Here is a 6,733-nt window from a genome sequence, read left to right as displayed (position 1 = left end):
ACTGAATTTTTATATATTCGTAGGACATCCTGTCGGGTGTGTACTTATTGAACTCTACTGTCCGTCTTATAGTAAACAGCCCCGATACTCACAGGTGTTTCATTGCAGTTGTTATAGCTCGAGTAAATGGAAACAAGTATCAGTAATACGCTAAACGGTAGCAAAACGAAGCCATTACTATAAGCAACAGATTAGGTAAAATCCTATCCAGCTGGGATTATCGTAAAGATGAACCTTGATGGATCGTAATGTCAGTGGTGAACCCAATTGCCTCAATATGGAACATCGATGTGGAGGTAAGCATTGAGCAAGAAGAAAAAACCTTACAAAAGTCAAGAGAGCACAAAGGTAAATGGTAATACGTCAAAATTGATCATTTGGAGCAGTTTCCTTTGATGCAGCAATGGCTATCGCTAGGCAAGCTTTGTGTATAATAGAACAACAGGATATTTACCTGAATAGAAGGATAAAAGAGAAATATATCAGAAAGATGATCACAGGATTTGGTGAGTACAGTCAAAATCGCTAAAAGGCTGATTAAGGATGTAAGTATCACGAGTATAAGCAAGCATCACGGTGAGGCATGAACGACCTATTCTTTGGCCTGACGCGGATTTTCAGTGGGTACGTCTTTTTTTAAGGACAATTTGTTCCCTGTAAGTCACCTGCAGATACTGCAATGAGGGTGTTCACGACTCCGTCGAGCATCCTTTTTTGAGAGTATGTAGTTTTCAAGGATCTTAAAGGAGAGCTCGAGATCGACCCCTGGATCCCCATGATGTTCGATAATGGAGAGAAAAATTAATTACAAAGGGTCACTTAGCAGATGACGCTTTTAAAAGAAAGAAACCCAAACGCTTACTAGGTCTATCTTGTGTATCTGTTTCCATCTTTATACTCTTTCATTTCCCCCTTTCTTAGTCAGCAGCAGTGAGCGCTACTGTGTAGCTAGCCTTGGCTTTTCCCGTCATCACTGCCTCTTGTCAACAAACACATTATATATACATATACTACTATGGAGGGGAGCTGTCTTTAGTGTATGATCAACTTGGATCATCAAGAAGCCACGGAACGATCAAGCTATGCTTCAGGCTGCAGACATGGAATCTTACATAACGTGGCTAACTTATGCGAGGTGTACATAAAGTATTTCCACCATTAGTGACTTCCAGAAAAACCTCGGGAGTCGCTGAACACGTTTCAACACTGCCATCCCCTTCTTGCAGTTATTTCATCAGGTATTTATATTGTTTTCTAACGTTAACTGACTGTTATATTTAACGTACACTACACAGTTTGACTTGTTTTTATCTTGATATAAATATATCTTATAAGTTATCTTGTCAATATTCTTTCAATTCTGTTTCTTCCGATTCCAGTAATTCTACCAGACGTAAATAATAAATTCTCAGCGTTTTTGGCCAATTTGAGAAATCAACTTCCCACTTCAACGCGAAAATGCTTGCCTACACTCTCGAAGTTGTGTGGTAACCAAGTGTTGTAAAAGCACACTGCAACGTTCTTAACTGATAAGGCTGTGTTTTTCTTACACGACTCCTCAACTGGGCGTTCTCATCCTGCTGCAACCATCGTTTCGCAAGAATTTAGAAACTCGTAATAAAGCACTATTTTTGGGCTTATCTGACTTGCGAGTAGACATGGACTGGGCCTGAGACGCTAACAGAGAATACGGCCTAGACCCACTGTGCTGTTGTCAATAGATGGATCATCGTATGGTAGTGATAGCGGATATCTGTTAGAATCAAGACAAGAGATCATCGCGCGCTTTTCGACTTGTCGAATCTGTCCAGCTCGTTGTATCCGCGAGCGTCTGCGTTTTATTTGTTTATAAACGGAACTTTAATAGTTATCGAATATCATTCAGCCAATATCAGAACGGACCATTCAATGGCGATTTATTTTCAAACTGTAGTATAGAATAACATTACACTACAAAAGCTGAATTGTTAATTATTCTAGCGTACTGTTTTAGAACAAATATGTATTACATATATTTGTCAAACTATTGAGGTTCATTGTCAGGTAAATGACGGTCGACCTTAGCGCAATCTTAAAGATTATGGTCAGCTGTTCAGTTTATAAGCAATGAAATCACCATTAGATCCTGTAATGCTAAAGCGATCCATGCAAAGTCGGGTCACAAATTGAGTTAACAAGCTTTCGTACGTTGCTGGCAACCTTCTTAAATGAACGGACATTGCTGGAGATCGAAAGTTTAGAGCTAGAATGTGTGGTAAAAAACCGCGAGAGGAGTAGCCGATGCAGGTACCACTTTGAAATGTACCGCGCGCTGTGTGTCAAAAACAAACTACTACAAACTAATGAGACAAGTCGAATTGCATCAATGGTGATTCGACGGCTTTTCTGATGTCAACAGAGCCAAGTCAATTTCAGTACTATGCACAGATGTACACCCTTGAGGTTAGTAAATAGGTTGAGGACCATCATAGCGGGAGCAGTACTGACGGTAACGCTCATAGACAACGCTTGATTGGACTTAGTCGTCGGCGGGACGTAGCTTTTTTTTTTTTTTTTACAAGGCTTACCTTCTTTCTGGAGTCTTAACCATTTTTCTGACCACTTTCTGTTTGCAACAAGCTTAGATGCACCGCGATCTCGGCGATGCTCGATACTCCCGAAAACTGATATCACTCTCCTGGCGCCGACAAGCGCAAGATTTAAAAAGTACGAACGTTTCCTAGGTTGCTCCATTGTGTACCAGTAGTACGTGATCTATGAATCGATGTAATGGGATATTTTACTGATCTTCATTAGAAGGAACCAAGTAACTATCGACATTGACCTTGCTAACATTAATGCGACCATACGTTCCAGACAGCGTGAACGTCTTCGTTAGAGTTAGCCAGGATTTGGCTACTAGAAGTGCACGCTCGCTCTTTCCACCGACGTAGATTCTCTTCCGATAGGTGACTGCGTACACGGTTCCAGATGCATTACCGAAAACGAGGGGACAGCGCATTCCGACTGGTTTATTCGCCGGGTTGCACCGAGCAGAGATGCGCACTTCAAACGAGTCACTGAGTTCTTGAGCTCATCTTTTAAATTCTTCAAGTGATTGGCCGGCCATTACTTCGACTCTTTCCAGTGACGGACATGATCGCTGCCGAATAAACCGTTTACTTCGAAGCGTATTCTGTAACAGATGACCGATGGGATCTAAAAGCGGTGCTACAAAACTGAATGTTGTATGCTGGCTGGCATGAGCGAATGTAGCGGCTTCCCTGGCGAGCGAAGTGAGCTGCACACGAAAATGGTCAAAAGTTGGAGCTTAGTTAGGAGACGCCGAGTACCCTAAAGGGCGCACTGTTCACAAAACATGCTTCAGTCGACTTCACCCCGCGATTCTTGAGATAGCCCACGACACCTGACGAGTTGATCGTAGCTGCATATTCTATTCGGGTTACTACTTTCTTGATAAATAAGGCGACTGCAAATGTCGCGGCGAAACCCCCAACATATCATCAGATTACAGTGACTCATGTGACTTCTACGTGCCTTCGTAATCTATATGTCTGCATATGTGATGCAGAGTGGCCGCTAGAAGAAAACAACTAAGGTGGCTTCCCAACCAGTAACCTTGTTGATTTGGTAGCATAAAACACGATCTTGCCATAAGACCCGAAATAACAGTCGGTCTTCGTCGGTGAGATTTAGCATCACGTAAGTCTTCACTGACACGGCGAACCGATGCAATCGATATTAAGCAACAATTCCACAAAGTCTGGATTAATGTCTAAGCCAGTCATCAGGTGATCGTTAAGGTGGTAACTGACGCCGCGTATTGCTAGCTTCCGCGACCTATCATACTGAAAACTGACTGGATACACAATATACAGGATGATAAACTTATTTTTGTTTGAAGCTCGATGAAGTTGTTCTCTCGACGACCCAATCTAGTCCCGTGACTGTTGACATTGATCTCTCAGTAATTTCTAATAATGAGTCCCTATGCAGGATACTATCGTAGGAGTTAATGCCGATGGTGATTGCTATTGAGATACGAAGCGTCAGCAGGTGAGTGAGCCTTTCCGGAAGTCTTAATTGCTTACATTTTTTGTTGGAAACCATCTTCTAATGGCTCTATTTTAAAATGATATAGGTAAACTGGCCTGGATATAGGCCTCCAAATATCCTTCGTAGTGATGTATTGTGCCGGTTCGAGCGCCAACAATTCGCTTTATTTTCAAAAGTTACCGCCTAAAATTGCTGTTGTCACCAGTTGTTTCGTAAGTCAATGCGAACTGTGACAGCTCAACGTTTAGGCCCTGCACTCCTAGTATAATCCCCTACAAGCTGTTCAATGGTTGTCGCAGTCCCTCAATGCCATGGGAAGACTTCGCCGCAGGGACAAACATTACACGTTCCAAAGTTCGCCTGTGATCAACTGGGATTTATTTAAAATTTGAATCTACGAACTTCAGCGTGGCATCGTAGGTGGACCCGTTGATTGGCAAAACCTTATATTATATCCGCTGTCCAAGTTGTTTGTATAGTCTATCCAGCGTGTCGTCACTTGTTGTTGTCCTGCACCGCTCAATCCATTCGTTGAATTGCCCTTTCCAGTAGCGGTAATCGGCTTGTATTTTGTCAAGAGATGGCGTTTGAGTACCTACAGTGACAGGACGCAAGCACCTGCATCATCTTGTGGAAGTTATTCAACATAGCAGTTTGCTAGCCGATGCTGGTAAAAACGGTGTCCAAAAAACCAAGATGGTTGCCTTCGGTGCCCTCTGAGAGAGTGGCTGGCAAGTAATTTCGCCAGTATTCGATATGTTTTCTTGCCGTAACGTGTTTAGTTTGGTAGTTCATTCTTCCATCGCTAGCTCATTGCCCTTGTTACTGTTAGTTGTCTGATCGTAAAGTCATCTGTCACGCGGAGACAATTTTGAATAGTTCACTTAACACGGTTTATGGATCTTAGTAAGGTGTCATTCAGTCTGGCCGGATGAGGCCGGTCTTGGCTGGGCACAGCTATATCGATTGACTGCTAGAGAACTGTGTGGTCATAGTGAGATTACGATGCGACCAGGGTCGTGTTTGAGCAACTTTGCATTGCTAACCTTTACTCTGCGCGGGTCATTTGCATCAGTCAAGTTATTTGACTTATTAATAAATATGGACTGAAACTGGAACACCAATAGAGAGTTGTATCTGGAGCTATTGCATTGATGTCAATGGATGTGTGATCGTACCTACAAGAATGAAGACCAGTAATAATCCAGTGCCACTTGACTTTTCGAGTTTTATTAGCGAGCGTGTGCATTTTATTATTTCTCTAAACAATTCTTCTAACAATTATTGAGTTGCACAGTTTTTTGCACAAAACGAACCATTTAGTGACGGTTTATTTCAAATTATTAAGTGGAACAAAAAATACGTGGATTTTCAATTATTATAGCGTTCTGTGTTAGAACAAATTTGTATTGCATATATGCCATAAATTATTAGTATATGTGCCCAGATAATTGTTTTCGGCTTCGATCAGTCGCCATTTCATATTATGCCTGCTGATTGGGAACCTTGTTCTTACCTTCTGCAACTATTTCACCTAGCGCAAATGATTTGAGACTGCCTAGGTCGCTCCCAACTATTAATGTTCTAATTCTAAAATGTCTTAGGGAATTTAGGCGGCAGATTGTTATCTAAAGTCGCTGTGTGAAAAACATACTGTCTTTGTATTGCTGAATACATAGGGCTATGCTAGACTAAAGAGTGGGTCAGCTTTTTTCGAAGCTATTCTGTCAGAACAGTCAAAATTTGGTTTGGGAATTTATTTCCCACTATACATTCTCTCTCTCTCTCTCTCCCTCTCTCCCTCTCTCTCTATATATATACATCTCCCACTTAACCTATTATAATATTTAGCGTCCGGCGCCTTTTAACCTTGCTTATAGCTCCAAGCTGATATTTTGCTTGACCGAAAACCGTCACCCTGTTGCTGTCATTCTCGGTCTCCCGTTCTTGTAAGTCTTTTCATTTACGTGTTTGCCTTTGCATTGCAGTTAGTTAGCCTATTTTCTAACTTTGATACACTTTATTAACTCTTAAATATTTTCCTAAAAACCATCATCTCATTCCCTAGCTGCACGAATGCGAAATCTATAGTTTTTTTGTGCCCATTTTAAAGTTTAAATTAAAATTTAAGTTTAAGCTATTAAAATCAGCGTTGTAAAAATTTGCCATTGTTATTACAAACAGGTCAAATTTAGCCAAAGCAAGCTAAAGTAACTTGTCGTAAGATGGAACTGCTTAGCCATAAAAATACATAATAAAACAATTAATCTATGTAGGACGGTTTAGGCCCACAACCCAACACTTTGATAGACAGATAGACGCAGGCCTTTGGTAATATATGTAGAAAATTATTATATCATATTCATAGTTCTGCTAGTCTTGAAGTAAATGATCGAATTGGGATTTCGAGCTATATTGTTCGATGGCGAGACTAAGTGTACAAGTCGACTTACCTGCAGTACAAATACTGTTGGAATTTTCCATGGGTAGGCCTTTGAACATTTTTGCCAAAATATCGGTGACTGACATAAATAGCTAAATCACATACATAACTCTTTTATATCGTACTAGTTGGACAGCTTCGTTCGTGGCCCTTGGCGCAACAAATAGGCTCTCTATATAACGGAAGATATATGCCCTTAGGTTCATTTAAGTCCTACCGCCGAAAATAATATGG

At 41.1% G+C, this 6,733-nt stretch overlaps 3 long non-coding RNA genes across 3 annotated transcripts in view; 2 read left to right on the top strand and 1 right to left on the bottom strand.

Moving 5' to 3' along the window:
* LOC147752970 (uncharacterized) overlaps nucleotides 1–2,561 on the bottom strand; it is an 8,220-nt gene extending 5,659 nt beyond the window's left edge. The window contains exon 1 of the long non-coding RNA XR_015312637.1: nucleotides 1,551–2,561. This is a non-coding gene — a long non-coding RNA (uncharacterized LOC147752970). The remainder of the gene's footprint in view (nucleotides 1–1,550) is intronic.
* The window catches only part of LOC111264278 (uncharacterized), a 34,315-nt gene that overhangs the window by 16,389 nt on the left and 11,193 nt on the right, over nucleotides 1–6,733 (top strand). The gene's annotated exons all lie outside the window — the stretch shown is intronic.
* LOC111264277 (uncharacterized) lies at nucleotides 88–1,972 on the top strand. Its single transcript, XR_002682795.2, has 2 exons — nucleotides 88–1,238; nucleotides 1,380–1,972. It is a non-coding gene; the product is annotated as an uncharacterized LOC111264277 (long non-coding RNA).

Source organism: Varroa jacobsoni, unplaced genomic scaffold (genome assembly GCF_002532875.2).
Source record: "Varroa jacobsoni isolate VJ856 unplaced genomic scaffold, vjacob_1.0 scaffold_842, whole genome shotgun sequence".
Taxonomy (NCBI): domain Eukaryota; kingdom Metazoa; phylum Arthropoda; class Arachnida; order Mesostigmata; family Varroidae; genus Varroa; species Varroa jacobsoni.
This window is presented reverse-complemented; position numbering and strand designations above follow the sequence as displayed.